We start from the raw sequence: 17,731 nt of genomic DNA on the forward strand, positions 1-17,731 counted from the left end.
TTACTTACTGTAGGTACTATGTGTTCACCAGCGCCTTCCAGTGCAAAGTTGGACCCCTGAAGAAGCTGCAGAAGAACCCCATGAAGTAGAAGTACAGTACCAGGCTACAGTCAGGTAACGTGGCCCTCTTTTCATCATTTCACTTCCTTGACCCAAATGTAATTTGCTCATTTCAGGGAACTTGGTGTGGCACGGTGTCTCTCAAGTTGCTATAAGGAAGAACTGGAAGGCCATGGTTGAGAGAAGAAAGCTGATGCAATGCGTGTGAAGATGATTCACAAGATGTTCGGACAGGATGAGTCCGTCCGGGCTAAGTGGAACGTATGGACCTTGGAATACTCCCACATCCCACCACCACAGTGCTGTCTCTCCACCCATCTTGATCGCTGCAACCATAGAGTGGTTATAAGCTAACCACTCTTTTTCTTAATTCTCACTAGTCTTTGATTATTCCTTTTTTATTTCCTACTTGCTTTCAGCGGTGGACTGGCCGCTTGACACAGCGGGCATATAGCGGTAGGCCGACCAGTAATTGGCCGGTGGTGCCCCCCCTCAAATGAATAAATAAACCCCCATTTAGGATCATTACGGTTTTGTCTGATTGTGCGGACCAATTATCTATGCCCCCGTTTTAGGATAGTTACAGTAATGTTTGGGTTGGGCAGCCATTAAAGGAATATTCACTTTTTCGGGTACATTTTGGGTCATTTTATCATCTACTCAGGCTTTGTGAACACCCAAGAAAGTTGCTCGATTCAGTTTTTAGATATTTGATATTCATTTTATCAGACACGCTACCTTCCAATACAAACCCATTGTAACTTAAAACCCCATTTTAACCATGATAGATTCATCAAGAACACCCGTCCTTGGTTCTGATGATTCATATTGCCCTCCTAATACCTGAGGGGTCATGTTCAATAATGGGGGGGGGGGCAAAATAAAAAAAATAAAAAAGTAATTGAAAAAACACGGCCCCCTCACATTAGGAGGGCAGTATGAGTCACCAGATTCTTTTTTTCTTCACAATATCAAACGTTTTATGGTCATGGATCACCAGGATCCTGGATGGCTGTATTCTAGGCTTAAAATAATTGATATAAATATTTTTTGAATTCTATGGGAAAAATGAATGGGGTCTGGAACGATGGAACCAGAAAATGGCCGCCACTGCTATCAGGGCCGGCGCGTCCATACAGGCGACCCAGGCGACTGCCTGGAGCGGCAGTTTGGAGAGCCGGCAAAAAGTGCAGGCCAAAAAAGAATACGAAAAAAATTGTACTTTTTCTTTTGGTGGTGTAGTATTCTGAAATGAATGCAAGTCATATCACTGTTTGCATGAGTGAATTAACCTTGTGATACTGACTGTCTGTCTGTGTGCTGCTTGGAACTGGTAGCGCTCATAGCCACGGGAAGATGTCTTAGGGTACAGGTGCTGAATGCGCGCACATGACGTGACTAGCGCTCGCGGAAATTTGCGGTTATATGCGGTTATTTTCCGTTTTTTTAAACCTTTTTGGGGGGGTTTTGTTACTTTAATTCGGTTGCTTCGGTTCCAGAACACATATTGCACTAAATCCCCCCCAAAATAACGACCAACAACAAACACAAATGTTTTTAATAATTTTATTTATTTATTATTATTATTATTATTTTTCATACATTATTTTCAGGGGGTGCTGCAGCCCCCCCAACACCCGTACTTCCCGCGGTACTGGTAGCGCTGCGGAGGGGGGAGGGGGAGGGGCGGCTGTTAAACTGACGACACTGGCAGCTCACCTCTGCTCTCCCTTATTGCCATGATGTGCTTTAGCCTGCATCCTCCTTATAAGAGCAACACACTCTCATTGTTTGTGAGTACTGTAGGCTAACTAACTATCATATTTATGGGTTGTGTAGTTGTGTATGGGTCATGTAGTTATAGTTTATTTCACTCAAGGCTCCAGAACATGTAGGGATGTTTTTCAGTAAAAGTGGTGGTATTAAGGGCATGTGTGTTTGTATGTGCCGTGACGGAGTGGGGCGGTAGAGTATCTGCGCGCCAGTTGTGGTGGGCCGGTCTGGGTCAAAATGCCAGTCCAGCCCTGCTTGCTGTATATTATTAATATTATTGTTATTGCTGCTACAATGTCTGAGACTCACCATGCACACTGCAGAAGGAAAGCAGTCTGGTACTTGCATGAAACCCCCACGCATAGGCTACCCACATTTTAACACACATACACACGATGGATACACACAGGAAGTGATCTGTGAGTTTCTAAAACACAGGGGCACAGAAATTCATGTGAACTAAAGCATCAAAACCACAGGCACCAAAACATGCTCACACACACACACACTCGCGCGCGCGCGCGCGCACACACACACACACACACACACACACACACACACACACACACACACACACACACACACACACACACACACACACACACACACACACACACACACACACACACACACACACACACACACACACACAGTACATTCTCTCAGACATCTCTCTTCTTTTTTCCCTTTTTTTCACCAGTTTCATCCTATAGAGTAGGTAGTGCTTATATGAGATAGTTTCATAAGACTTCACTTACTGTACAATACGGTTGTTTGTAAAACAGACCATCAAGTCGGACCCTTCAGTTTGTATTTATTACAGTAAGTCATTTAAACTCACAGGCTGATGTTTCCAGTCTGCCTCTGAGTGGGTCTCAATTCTGTCCAGTTTAAGAGGCTTTTTACAACACAGCCTGATCAAAGGCCTTCCAGCTGATTACAGTTGGCTGTACTGTGGGTAAAACTGAGATAGACAGATAACATGCAGGAATGAAAAGGTGAAAGAAAGGAATAGCAATCATATCTCACATTTGTAAAGCGCTTTTCTAAGTACCCAGTATCCAGATGTGTCGTACTGGGTGTCAAACTGCAGCTGGGAGTTGGATGGAATACACTGCAGTCAATGAGGGCCAGGTGGAACAGCTTATGAATAATCACTATTTCTGAACGGCTGTGACCTTTGTAAAATACTCAGAAGATGACATTATGACAAGTTGTTTTCTGCTGTGTTGCCTTTTCTGATATTATTTGGGCCCTTAATGATTAGCCTGGTAAACCCTCCCTCCGGAAATCTCATTTCTATTTGATTCCAGGAGTGAGTCTGGCCTGATAGCCCATTGTGGGGGTTTCTAGTGGAATTACCAGCTAACCGAGCCTATCAGCGTCGTCGCACATCGTTCTGTGATTGACAGCGACAGTTGGCCAATCAGGTGGCGAGTTCGAGTGAGCCCAAAACACGAACGGCAGCCATCTTTTTCTTGTCCGCTATAATCTCCGCTATTTTTTTACTTCAAAAAGCTCTCTAACTTCTATTTTGAGGCACGGAATTTACTTATAATATATCGTTTGGATAGAATTTAGTTGTTTAACTTCATATATGTGGTCAATTAATCATGACAAAGCCTATTTAAAAATAAAAATTTAGAGAACCGGTAGGGGTGGGCAGTGACACCCATGTATCCGAATAAGGCAACCCATTTTGGACATGGCTGTCTCAAAAGTCCCGTTGCGTCACATTAGACTGGTGAACTGCTGATTGGCTGAAGGGGAAAAAATATCATTGGCTGAAGGGGTCGTCAGTCAACGGTATTACTCCCGCCCAACTCCAGCCTGCAGCCAATATTGCAGAATGGGCGATCAGCCCAGACTCACTCCTGGAATCAAATAGAAATGAGATTTCCGGAGGGAGGGTTTACCAGGCTACTTAATGATAGTTCAGGAGGTAGACAGGAAACAGGGAGAGAGACAGGGAGTGGGATTCGAGCCCACAACGCTTTGTCAGGCTGGCTGCATTAGAGCCTATAGTGGTATGTGCCTGGACCGCTAGGCCAGCGGGCGCCCGCTGTGTTTCTTTTTGATGTGTACACTGTATAATTGTATTGAGGTGTCCAAAGAGCATAAAGTACGTTTATGAACATGCCAAAGCATACTACCGAGCCAGAGACGATACCTGGTGCTGTTTAGATGCCTCAATACAATGACGTACTGTGCACTTAAAAAAAAAACAGTCATCACAAAAACAACCTATTTGTCTTCTTTTATATTCCTAAACCTATTAAATGACAAAGGTCTGAGTAGTGTTTGTTCACAAGCCTCTTCATCTGAACCCGGAGGTTTAGTTTTTTGTATTTGGGAAAAAAAACTTATGTTGCAATAATATCAGTGGTTCTCAAACCTTTTCATGTCAAGGACCACCCGAAAGGACCCCCATCTCAAAATATTTTGTTCCAGGGACCCCCATGCAGAGGCAAAGATTTTGAGTTAAAAATGTATATATATGAGCGCTCGGGTGGTGCAGTGGTAAAGTCACTGCCCACCACCACGTAGGTTGTGGGTTCAAATCCACCGTGGTGCATCCGGCTTTGTCCAGCGTCTACATGAACACAATTTGTTCGGGGGAGGGAAGTCGGGCGGGGAGGAGGGTGATACTGGTCATTGCACGTACTCCTACAGGCTGGGGGCGGAGCCTGTCAGCGGGGAGTGTTGGGCGGGAGGAGTAGGACGAAGGCTCTAAGTCCTCCCGGTGGGGGCTCCTCACTGGCAGGTGAGTCAGTAGGATACGACAGCAGTGACAACACAGACATGTGTGTGGAGAGGAATTAATTGGCACAACGACTAAATTGGGGAGAAAAAGGGGTAAAACATTATTGGATACTCTAAATATATATATATTTTTTTATATATATATATTCAAAGATTGACACACATGTTCCACGATTTAAAAAACAAATAGCAGATCTACAAGCTCAAAGCGCTATGAGCTTGTAGATCTGCTATTTCTGAATGGCCAAATGAATGTAAAAATGACACAGACTGTTTCCTGGTCTAAATGTGTTAAAGGGATACTTCACTTTCACATAAAATAAACATTAAAAATATATATAAAAAAAAAATTAAAGAAGTTATGGCAAAATAAAGGCCCCCTCACACATTAGTAGGACACTCTAATGCGTGAGGGGGCCGTGAATTTTCCATTACTTTTTTCATTTATTTTTAATATATTTTTTAAATGTTTCCCCGGCCCTAAAGTGAAGTATCCCTTTAAGTGGTCAGATGGGTGGGCCGTGTGCATTTTCAGAGCATGTTAAAATCAATCAATGGATTGTGTTCTGGGGTCATAAGGTCATACGGACACACGGAGACACACACACTCACGGACGGACAGGGTGTAAAGTCTCTGCCACGCCTTCGGCCTGGTGGAGACAATAAACCCATGTGTTCATTCCATACCCGCCCGCAGTACCACTAACCACCAGAGAGGCTCTATTGGATCCACTAGGTTGAAATGAGGAACTGCAAGCACACACTATGCCACCCCCCCTGCAAACACACACTATGCCCCCCCCTGCAAGCACACACTATGCACCCCCCTGCTAGCACACACTATAACCCCCCCCTGCAAGCACACACTATATCGCCCCCCCTGCAAGCACACACTATATCGCCCCCCCTGCAAGCACACACTATATCGCCCCCCCTGCAAGCACACACTATGCCCCCCCCCCTGCTAGCACACACTATAACCCCCCCCTGCAAGCACACACTATATCGCCCCCCCTGCAAGCACACACTATGCCCACCCCTGCTAGCACACACTATAACCCCCCCTGCAAGCACACACTATATCGCCCCCCCAGCAAGCACACACTATGCCCCCCCCCCTGCTAGCACACACTATATCGCCCCCCCTGCAAGCACACACTATATCGCCCCCCCTGCAAGCACACACTATGCACCCCCCTGCAAGCACACACTATGCCCCCCCCCCTGCTAGCACACACTATATCGCCCCCCCTGCAAGCACACACTATATCGCCCCCCCTGCAAGCACACACTATGCCCCCCCCCTGCAAGCACAAACTATATCGCCCCCCCTGCAAGCACACACTATGCCCCCCCCCCTGCTAGCACACACTATAACCCCCCGCTGCAAGCACACACTATATCGCCCCCCCTGCAAGCACACACTATGCCCCCCCCCTGCTAGCACACACTATAACCCCCCCCTGCAAGCACACACTATATCGCCCCCCCTGCAAGCACACACTATATCGCCCCCCTGCAAGCACACACTATGCCCCCCCCCCTGCTAGCACACACTATGCCCCCCCCCCTGCAAGCACACACTATATCGCCCCCCCTGCAAGCACACACTATATCGCCCCCCCTGCAAGCACACACTATGCCCCCCCCCCTGCTAGCACACACTATAACCCCCCCCTGCAAGCACACACTATATCGCCCCCCCTGCAAGCACACACTATGCCCCCCCCTGCTAGCACACACTATAACCCCCCCCTGCAAGCACACACTATATCGCCCCCCCCTGCAAGCACACACTATGCACCCCCCTGCAAGCACACACTATGCACCCCCCTGCAAGCACACACTTTGCACCCCCCTGCTAGCACACACTATGCCCCCCCCCTGCAAGCACACACTATGCACCCCCCTGCAAGCACACACTATGCACCCCCCTGCAAGCACACACTATGCCCCCCCCCTGCTAGCACACACTATGCCCCCCCCCTGCAAGCACACACTATATCGCCCCCCCTGCAAGCACACACTATATCGCCCCCCCTGCAAGCACACACTATGTCGCCCCCCCTGCAAGCACAGACTATAACCCCCCCTGCAAGCACACACTATGCCGCCCCCCCCCTGCAAGCACACACTATGTCGCCCCCCCTGCAAGCACACACTATGTCGCCCCCCCTGCAAGCACACACTATGCCCCCCCTGCAAGCACACACTATGTCGCCCCCCCTGCAAGCACACACTATGTCGCCCCCCCTGCAAGCACACACTATGCCACCCCCTGCAAGCACACTCTATGCCCCCCCCTGCAAGCACACACTATGCCCCCCCCTGCAAGCACACACTATGCCCCCCCCTGCAATCACATACTATGTCGCCCCCCCTGCAAGCACACACTATGCCCCCCCCTGCAAGCACACACTATGCCCCCCCCTGCAAGCACACACTATGCCCCCCCCTGCAAGCACACACTATGCCACCCCCTGCAAGCACACTCTATGCCCCCCCCTGCAAGCACACACTATGCCCCCCCCTGCAAGCACACACTATGCCCCCCCTGCAATCACATACTATGTCGCCCCCCCTGCAAGCACACACTATGCCCCCCCCTGCAAGCACACACTATGCCCCCCCCTGCAAGCACACACTATGCCCCCCCCTGCAAGCACACACTATGCCCCCCCCTGCAAGCACACACTATGCCCCCCCTGCAATCACATAATATGTCGCCCCCCCCTGCAATCACATACTATGTCGCCCCCCCTGCAATCACATACTATGTCGCCCCCCCTGCAAGCACACACTATGCCACCCCCTGCAAGCACACACTATGCCCCCCCCTGCAAGCACACACTATGCCACCCCCTGCAAGCACACACTATGCCCCCCCCTGCAAGCACACACTATGCCCCCCCCTGTAAGCACATACTATGCCCCCCCCTGCAAGCACACACTATGCCCCCCCCTGCAAGCACACACTATGCCCCCCCCTGCAAGCACACACTATGCCCCCCCCTGCAATGACATACTATGCCACCCACGCCCCCCTGCAAGCACACACACTGCCACCCCCCCCTGCATGCACACACTCACTCTATGCTGTTTCCTTTGAGCTGTATTGGTTGATGCAGCTCACCCACAGTCAGTCAGTCAGAAGTGTGATATTGAAACATCCACCCATCCTGTTGAGTAAAACCACTAAACTCTGTTAAGCTGCATGAGATGACCACGGTCACGTGATCCATGAAGCACAAATACACAGAAAAACCACTAACACACACCACCTCTACACTTAAGTGAACACACAACCATCAAACATGTACACACATATACACAATTCCAAGAAGTCAAAGATATGAGGGGGTGCATTGCAACGTACGTTGTTTTCACTGAACTGAAAAGAAAAAAAAAGGTGTGAAAATCCACCCTGGTCCCTGAGTGAAGTAGAACACAAACTGCTTTACAAAGCCTCCACTTTGTTGATTTAAAAAAAGACTTCATTGCACGATGTCAGTCTACTTGTTTTTATTAATGTCCATATTTTACAGACATTTACTGACACATCCGTAGTACATGCACAAAACTAGCTATTTAAATCAGGACGTCACTTAGGCCCAAAATATTTTGTGGTCCCTTTAATGATATAATGTCAATTTGATCCATTTATCCATCTGGAGAATAGATCCAATATGTCTTTTCTGAGGGAGGCCTGGTGAGTTATAATGAAAAAGTGCTCCTTGGAGCACAGGTCTCCGCCAGGTCAGGTAGGTTATTATGGCCTCCTGGTGGCGCTATATATATAGGCCAATGTGAAAAGGGTGCCATTTCTTCTTAGGCCTTTCACGGCAATGGGACGCTGCATTCATGATTTGAGGCAATTTGCTCCAAAAATGTGTTTTAATAAATTAGACCTGCTGGTGGCGCTATAACAGGCCAATGTGAAAAAGGGTGGCATTTCTTCCTCAGTTTTTAAGTTGCTTGATTCAGTATTTAGATATTTGATATTAATTTTAAAATGATACAGTGTGCTTAAAAAATCCAATGGATTGAAAAACAACCTGTGATATGTCTTCTTTTATATTCCTGAACCGATTAACTGACAAAGGACACAATAGTTCAGAAATAGTGTTTGTTCACAAGCTGGTCCAGCCGGCTGCCATAGACTTCAATGTATTTCACCAAACCTCCGGTTCCAGTTTTGGCTCCCATGCGCGTCAATGGCGTCTGCTCGGCCCATAGGCTGACTGTACCTTCTTCCATCATAGCCTTGCTATGCCCTATAGGCCCTATGCACAGCAGCCATATTGGAAAGAAATTGGGCCTCTTCCTTACTTTCTTACCAATTACACTAATTAAGGCTCTGTTTCATTTAGTGTAGCACAGTGGTTCTCAAACTTTTTTAATTTCAAGGACCCCCATAACTCAGAGTTACACACCCGTAAGGGACCGTTTGGAACCCCCTCAAGGAACCATGAGGGTACCAGTGCCATGTCATTATTCCAACGGCCCATTATTCTGACCTGGACCACACTTTGAGACCCGCTGGTGTAGCAGAGTGTTTCCAGTGAGACATCATGCTCAATATCAGCACCATGACTCTGTTTGACCAGAATGGAACAGAGCCTTCATTAGCATCATTGGTAAGACCTGTGAAGGAAGTACAGTAGGTGGCCAGTGACTTTGACCAGTTTCACTTTCAAAACCTTTGCATCATGAATGTCACACAAACAGAAGGATAGGACTCTATATGAACAAACTTGCTATATCGACACAACGCATCGCATTCTGTTTGTGTGACATGCATGATGCAAAGGTTTTGAAAGTGTGTGACGGCCAGAGTCACAATTGACTCTAATCAATGGGCCAATTGACTAATTAATGGGCCCTCCCCAATTTACAATGATTGACACCTGGCAATGTCCCTGCTCAGTACTGAAATTGCCACAGGTGTGTGATTTTCAGTTTGTATGATGGCAGCAGCATCCAAGGACAGTTGTCCAGCATTCTTCATCCAGTTTATTTTACCTGAAGTGGCTCGAGTTGGAGCAATGTTATTCACTTCAACTTCACTACACCGTTCCCTAAACTGCACAAGCAGGCCTGCAGAGTTTCAACCTCACCTCCACTGCGCTTGAATCCAGGGAGGAGAATTGAGAACTGAGGAGGGGAATTGTTTGGAGAAGAGGAGTCCATTCAGGATTCTTTCTGTGTCTGGAGTGACCATATTTGGAAGTCAACACCAAGGTAACACAGAACAATATAAAGTACAATTGAGGATGGAAAAGCTTCACTGACAGCAAGAGGAATAATTCAAACACTTGACTGACAGCAAGAGGACTTTATAATTATCGACAGCAAGAGGAATTTTGTTTTGTTTTGAACTGAACTGAACTGTGTTTGGACCACATTATTTTGTGTATGAAAAAGGACTATTGAGTTGCTTATTTCAGGTGTGGTGACTTGCATTAATAACCCCCATTTGTAACCCCTGGTCTTTGAGTTTAAAAATACATTTGATTGCATTTAATTTGTTTTGGGGTTGATTTTTGTTATTTTTGTGAAGGCAAATTTGTTGTGACCCATCCCTGGTTTACCAATACAAGGCTGTTCCAAAACGATTTAAGGTTTCTTTATTTTTTATTGAGTCCTTTGTTGGCTTTCCTTGCCACCACCTGGCTATACAACTAAAGGAGAGACTAACTGCTCTCTGGTAGGTACACGCCTACCTGGCACCCCAAAGCAGCTAATTAAGGAAACCGTTACAAGTGAAACTGGTCAAAGTCACTGGCCACCTGCTGTAAGGAAGAGGCCCAATTTCTGTCCAAAATGGCTGCTGTTCATAGAGCCTCTTTGCCCTGTTGTAATGTTGCCTTTGCCCAGTGTGTCTTCACCTTGTTCTGTTCTGTTCACCCCCTTCCCTCTCTGTGCCGCCTTGATTGAGAGACTGGCTTCACCTGAGACTGTCTGTGTTAACCCATTAAGACCGGGAACGCATCATTTTTTTGATTTATTTTGGCTATTAAAAACATTGCAAATCGACAAGCTCATAGCGCGCCTATCTGCGATTTTTGAAAAATCTTGTGAACATTTGTGCAAATCTTTGAATATATATAACTTTTTTAAAAGACCATGAGGTCGATTCTACAAATGATCTTCTAAATCCTAACAGTTCTCTGAAACACTTTATGTTGCTATAATCAGTGGTTCTCAAACTTTTTCATGTCAAGGACCCCCAAGATTATATGTATTTGGCCGCGCACCCCCATCTCAAAATATTTATTTTCAGGAACCCCAGAAGCATTTTTTTTTACAAAATGTTTGCTTAAAAAAAAAAAAAATATATATATATATATATATATATATATATATTCAATACATATTCAAATCTTCATGATTTTTCTAAAATAGCCAAAGTATAAAATAATGGTTAAAGTGGTTAAAATCTAAACTGACAGATGCTTTCCTGGTCTTAATGGGTTAATTGAGAGTTAGGTATTTATTGGACAGTTTGAGGGAGTTATGTTGTCTGTTTGTATGTCTTCTGTTAGTCTGGTCTGTGCTTGTGTTTGTCCCTGAGTCTTTTTATTGTTATTTGACTCTTCTGTGAAGGTGTACTTTAGTGGTGAGTTGTATTACTTTCTGGTTGAAATAAAAAAAAGGTTGAGAATCACTGAACGAAACTATACTGAAAAACCCCCCCGATCTACTCTGAGAAATCCTCACTGCTTATTTAACTGGGAGTGAACACATGGAACCAAATGGACCTTCCATTTGTACACTCTGGGAGTTAGAGACCTGTAAGGGTCCATTTGGACCGCTGGTGGTCCGCGGACCTGAAGTTGAGAACCACTGCCTGTGGTCCCCAGCAAAATGTGTTAATATAGCATAAAAAATAAGTTGAACCACTTTAACCCTGTTTGGATATTTTTCATTTTTTTAACATCTAAAAATAAGAATTTTCTCTTTATCCTCTACATTTAGAGTAGCCAATAGTTTTTACCCCTTTTGTTTTTACCCAATTTAGTCGTTATGCCAATTAATTCCTCTCCACACACATTTCTGTGTTGTCACTGCTGTCGTATCCTACTGACCTGCCAGTGAGGAGCCCCCACCAGGAGGACGTAGAGCCTGCGTCCTACTCCTCCCGCCCAACACTCCCCGCTGACAGACTCCGCCCCCAGCCTTTAGGAGTACGTGCAATGACCAGTATCACCCTCCTCCCTGCCCGGCTTCCCTCCCCCGAACACGGGCCAATTGTGTTCATGTAGACGCTGGACAAAGCCGGGTGCACCACGGTGGATTCGAACCCGCAATGTGGTGGGCAGGGACTTTACCACTGCACCACCCGAGCGCAGAATTTGATTTTCTTTAAACAAAAATCTTCTCTCATGCGGTCCCTGGCACAAAACATTTTCAGATGGGGGTCCGCGGCCAAATACAATCAGTTTGGTCCATGTCCCCTTGACATGGACGTGTTTTAGAAACACTGTTTTACACTGTTTGCACCTGGTGGCACAGCTGTGAGCAGTTTGGTGTGGTTGATTGTTTATTGGATTATTGGATTGTTTATTGGATCTTGTTTAGTCGATTCACTTATTTGTTTTAGCTCCTGCTCATTTGATTTAGCTATTTTGTCTCATCTGTTTAAGGAAATAGGTAGCTGATATATTGCACTTTTACCTTAGCGCTAGGTATACTCTTGGTTGCTTGTTTTTGCAGATAATGCACTAAAGACTTCTGGTGATTAGTAGTTTTCGTTCCCTACCTATGTTGAATACACTTATTGTAAGTCGCTTTGGATAAAAGCGTCTGCTAAATGACTGTAATGTAATGTAATGTAATGTTGAGGTTCTCAAACCTTTTCATGTCAACGACCCCCAAATTAATATGCATTTGGCTGCAGACCCCCATCTGAATATATTTTGTGCCAGGCACCCCCTTGCTGCTTGACCTTGTTGCTCTCAGTTTATCTACATAGTGTAGTCTACTGTTTAGATATGTTTTATATTCTCACACTCAGTGTATCTACATAGTGTAGTCTACTGTTTAGATATGTTTTTATATCCTCACATTCAGTTTATTTTTTAAATAAAATAATTTAAAAAATGAAGTAGTCAATTAAATGAAGTGCCCTCACATCTGTATGCAAATGACATCCTGCACATAATTCTACATTCATTCAAACTCTGAACTCTGAACATTCAAACTCTGAGTCTAATGATCATTACAATGTCCTGATATGAAAGAAAAGATGACAACAAAAAAAAGTTGTTATGTATGTTCTTCACATTATCATTGAACCGTTCATGTGATCAACTTCACGCATGCTGTATACACTTGTTATTCTATAACCACATGAACCCTAGCTTCACTATTCTGGTTAAATTGACTCTGTGATTCTGTAGCTTAGTCATACTTCTCTCTTTGTATCTATCTATAAAAATAAAAATAAATAAACAATTAGTGTCAATATGAGATATATAGTTTTATAAGCCTGTGCAGTAAGCCTACAATACTGTACCATATAGACCAGTAGTTCTCAGTCCTTTTCATGTCAAGGACCCCCATATTAATATGCATTTGTCCACGGACCCCCTTCTGAAAATATGTTGTGCCAGTGAGTGGAGACGTGTGTGTTGTTAAAATGATCAAAACAAAGCAGATCTACAACCTCACAATGTGCTGTGACGCCTTGTGAGCTTGTAGATCGTCTATTTTCAAATAGCCATTGTGTATAGGGTTAAAGAGGTTAAAGTTAAAGTGATTGTGATGCTATGTTAACACATTTTGCTGGGGACCCCCTGGGACCCCCTCAAGGACCCCGCTTTGAGAACCACTGTCATAGTCAATTCATAGACTTGAACAATGCTGTTGTCAAGTAAAGATTTATTAAATATTTCCACTGCCCAGTTTACAAGTTGATAATAAACCTGGTTACAATATACAACACATTAATCAATGAATCACTATAACAGTAAAGGTTTGATATCACATGTACTTACAATACAGCAGTGACAACATCACAGGCAGTGAAATTATTCTACTTAAAGGGCAAGACCACTCTAGTAGAGGTTTGGGTGGTTGTGTAGTTACCTTGCCATGATGCAACTCCAAAGGTGGAAGAGAAAACAAAAATAATTGCTCAGTTGATTAGAAATTGATAATAAAAAATATGCTCCTCATTCACTTACATTACAACAGCTCTCAAAGTCACTCTTTTAGCACGTAAACGAATGCAAACAAAGTTGATTCAGACAATATAGAACATCACCAAACCCAGTGATGTTTTTTTTATATACAAATGTTAACGTCCTGTTAATTTAGCTATTTTTGTTAAGAAGAAAACCCGGACTGGATCCGCGGATCCGGATCCGGATCCGGATCTTCAAATGGTAAAATCAGCAGGAAGTTGACATTTCTATTAAAAAAAGAAACAGTAGTGGGTTTGGTGATGTTCTATATTGTCTGAACCAGTTTTGTTTGCGTTCATTTATGTGCAAAAAGAGTGACTTTGAGAGCTGTTTTACCGTACAATGTAAGTCAATGAGGAGCATATTTTGAATTATCAATTTCTAATCAATGGAGCAATTATTTTGTATTTCTTGTCCACCTAAGGAGTTACATCATGGCAAGGTAACTACACAACCCAAACCTTTACCAAAGTGGTCTTGACCTTTAAAACCTCAAAAACTATGACAACAATAACAGTAATTATAAGATAAAATAATAAAGGCAAAATACCAAACACAGTACAAATAGCATTATGTAGCAAAATGTTTTAGAATAAAAGAAAGTAAAGCGTACTTAACCACATTAACTATGATGCCACTATTTTAAGCATGTCAAGATTTTAAAATGTGTAGAATTTGTAAAATTGTAAAATTGCTTGTAGATTATTATTATTATACTATTTTTGCTGTGGGACAGCAGTGAAGTATAAAACCGGGCTTAAATAGTCACTCAATAGTAAGGAGTTGGGGCCAAAGCAGCGTTTTGACGCGATGGCACTCCCCAGCCGTGTGGTTTTTCAATGGCCCGGTAATCCTACCCACTGGAAGTGCCGTTCTCACTCCCAACTCCTAATAGGTTGGCACGCCTGCTGAAAACATTAAAACAAGGCAGGTGCCCCATGAGGCGTGCCAGCCGAGTGAATGCCCATGGCGAGCGCTGCCAATCATAGCCAATCGGAATGGAATACAAAAAATAGGACTGATACTGATCATCTTTAGTAGCAAAAAGTGTGTCTGAAGGAAACACTAAATGGTGGAAAATCTTGTCAGGCGCAAATGGGGAGTATATACATAGATGGGAAGTTGCGTCATCATCCAAAATCTTTTTTTACCTATGGAACCTATGGTTCAAGTGTTAAAGGCTGAAACTTGAAGTGACGTGTTATAGCGCCACCATGGCTGAAAAAAATAATCATGCTGATTGGTCCAATATTGCCTGAGATTAACTATTCACAGACAGACAGACAGACAGACAGGGGCGAGAATATAATCTTTGCCTTCTGGCCATTCTGTCTGATAAAGGCCTAACTATTAGAAATAAACAATTATTAAACTTGCACTGTATCAATAAAAGGAAAAAAAAAGGAAAAACAGGTCAAATATATATATAGTACATCATAAAATAAGTGAAATCACTCGACATGTCATCACTGTAAATGGAAATTAAAATTAAAATAAACCTGTGTTCTAATGGATCCAATGTAGTTATTATCAATGATGGACAGTACCAAGTACATTTACTTGAATACTGTACTTCTTTATTAGTATTTGTATTTCTGGATACTTTGGGTGACTTTAACTCCACTACAACTCAAAGAACAATATTGTACTTTTAACTCCACTACATTTCTAGGAACGTAAAATGTACATTATGCATTAACCACTTAATATTATCTCGTTCTCATCTCATGGGAAGGAGATAAACTTAAAATAAATCTAAATCAAAATGAGCCTAAAAGAAGTATTGGTCCAAAAAGACACTGATCATTGGAACACAGGCTCTTTTTTTACATTTCCTGAAAACTAGTGGTTTTGAACATACAAGGTTTCCACCCGACAGCCACGATATCCTAGTTTATCACAAAAGAAGTATGGTGTATTATTCTACATGAATCACAGCTGGCAACATGTTCATTTATCCTCCACACTTAGTCAATAGCAGTGGTGTAAAGTAACTAAGTACATTTATTCAAGTACTGTATAAGTACAATTTTTACTGTAGTATGTCCAATTGTCAGTACTTTTACTTCTACTCCACTACATCTCAGAGGCAAATATTATACTTCTACTCCACTACAATTACTTGAAAACTTTAGTTACTAGTTACTTTGTAGATTTTGATTATTATTACAAAACATACATTAATCACTTCAGCCCTATATACATTTCGGCCATTTGAAAATAGCAGATCTACAAGTTCGAATGTATGAAAGATTTTTCATACATTTTATACATTTGAAACTTGTGCAATGGGACATTCTGCATAATGAGTACTTTTACTTTTGCACTTTAAGTACATTCTGATACCAATACTTTTGTACTTTTCCAGACTTTTACTTGTAACAGAGTATTTCTACATTGCAGTATTGATACTTTTACTTAAGTAAAACATGTGAGTACTTTTTCCACCACTGGTCAATAGTCATAATAATGGTTTACATCTCACACATTAGCACAGAGAGAACAAGAACAACATTATGACAGTCAGTCATAATAGTTCTCCGGTAGGAGACTTGTAGAGACTCCGCCGCTCATCAAATTATTGTCTTAGGAATGAAACAAAAAACTAAACATCTCCATGAATACAAGGCTTCATGGGGTGTGTAATTGATTGAAAATAAGTACATTTTGGGGTGAACTACTCCTTTAATGTGATTAGTACTTCTGTACAATAAAATGTTTGAGGTTTTTTTTTTTTGGTACTAATTACTACTGTTTAATTTGACAAAGCAGAACACTAAGCTGCAGTTTCATCAATGAAGTTAAGAGAAACATCACTTCTCATCACAGGAATACAACTATTGATTATTTTCTTATTGATTACCTTTTCAATTATTTGAATTATCAAGAAGAGCATTTAAAAAAAAAATGTATTCATTTATTTTTCGCACACCAAACATTTTGAAAATAGCCGATCTATAAGCTCATTGAGCTCATAAATATGCTATTTTCACTATTTTATAAAATGTTTGAATGTTTTTAAAACGTTTCATCTGTAATGACAAACCTAAAATAGAGATTGATTATTAATAGATTATTTTAAGACATTTTCAATCATCGACTACTTTTTTTATAATGAATTAAATTGATTAGATTGATTAACTCTCTTGTTCCTACCTCTCACTGATCAAGTAGGTGAGTAATGGTACAACTGTTTGTACTTCTGTACAATAAAATGTTTGATTTGTTTTACTGTTTTACTGTTTAACTTGACAAAGCAGAACACTAAGCTGCAGTTTCATCAATGAAGTTAAAGGGATATTTCACTTTCAAAAAAACTTTTGGTCATTTTATCATCTACTCAGGCCTTTGTGAGCCCCCCAGACAGTTTTTAAGTTGCTTGATTCATTATTTAGATATTTGATATTCATTTTATCAGACACGCCCCCTTCCTATACATATCCATTATAACTTCAAACTTCCTTTTAACCCGTTAGATTCATCAAAAACACCCGTCCTTGGTTCTGGTGACTCACCCTGCCCTCCTAATACGCGAGGGGCCCGTGTTTTTTCAATTACTTTTTTCATTTATTTTTAATATTTTTTTTGGAAAATGAAAAAAATTAAATACAATAAAGAATTTAAATAAAATAAATGAAAAAAGTAATTGAAAAAACACGGCCCCCTCACGTATTAGGAGGGCAGGGTGAGTCACCAGAACCAAGGACGGGTGTTTTTGATGAATCTAACGGGTTAAAATGGAGTTTGACGTTACAATGGGTTTGTATATAAAGGGGGCGTGTCTGATAAAATGAATATCAAATATCTAAATAATGAATCAAGCAACTTAAAAACTGTCTGGGGGGCTCACAAAGGCCTGAGTAGATGATAAAATGACCAAAAGTTTTTTTGAAAGTGAAATATCCCTTTAAGAGAAACATCACTTCTCACAGATACCGTAGACTAAA

Source organism: Gymnoscopelus braueri (assembly GCF_963280865.1).
Source record: "Gymnoscopelus braueri genome assembly, contig: SCAFFOLD_217, whole genome shotgun sequence".
Lineage (NCBI taxonomy): Eukaryota > Metazoa > Chordata > Actinopteri > Myctophiformes > Myctophidae > Gymnoscopelus > Gymnoscopelus braueri.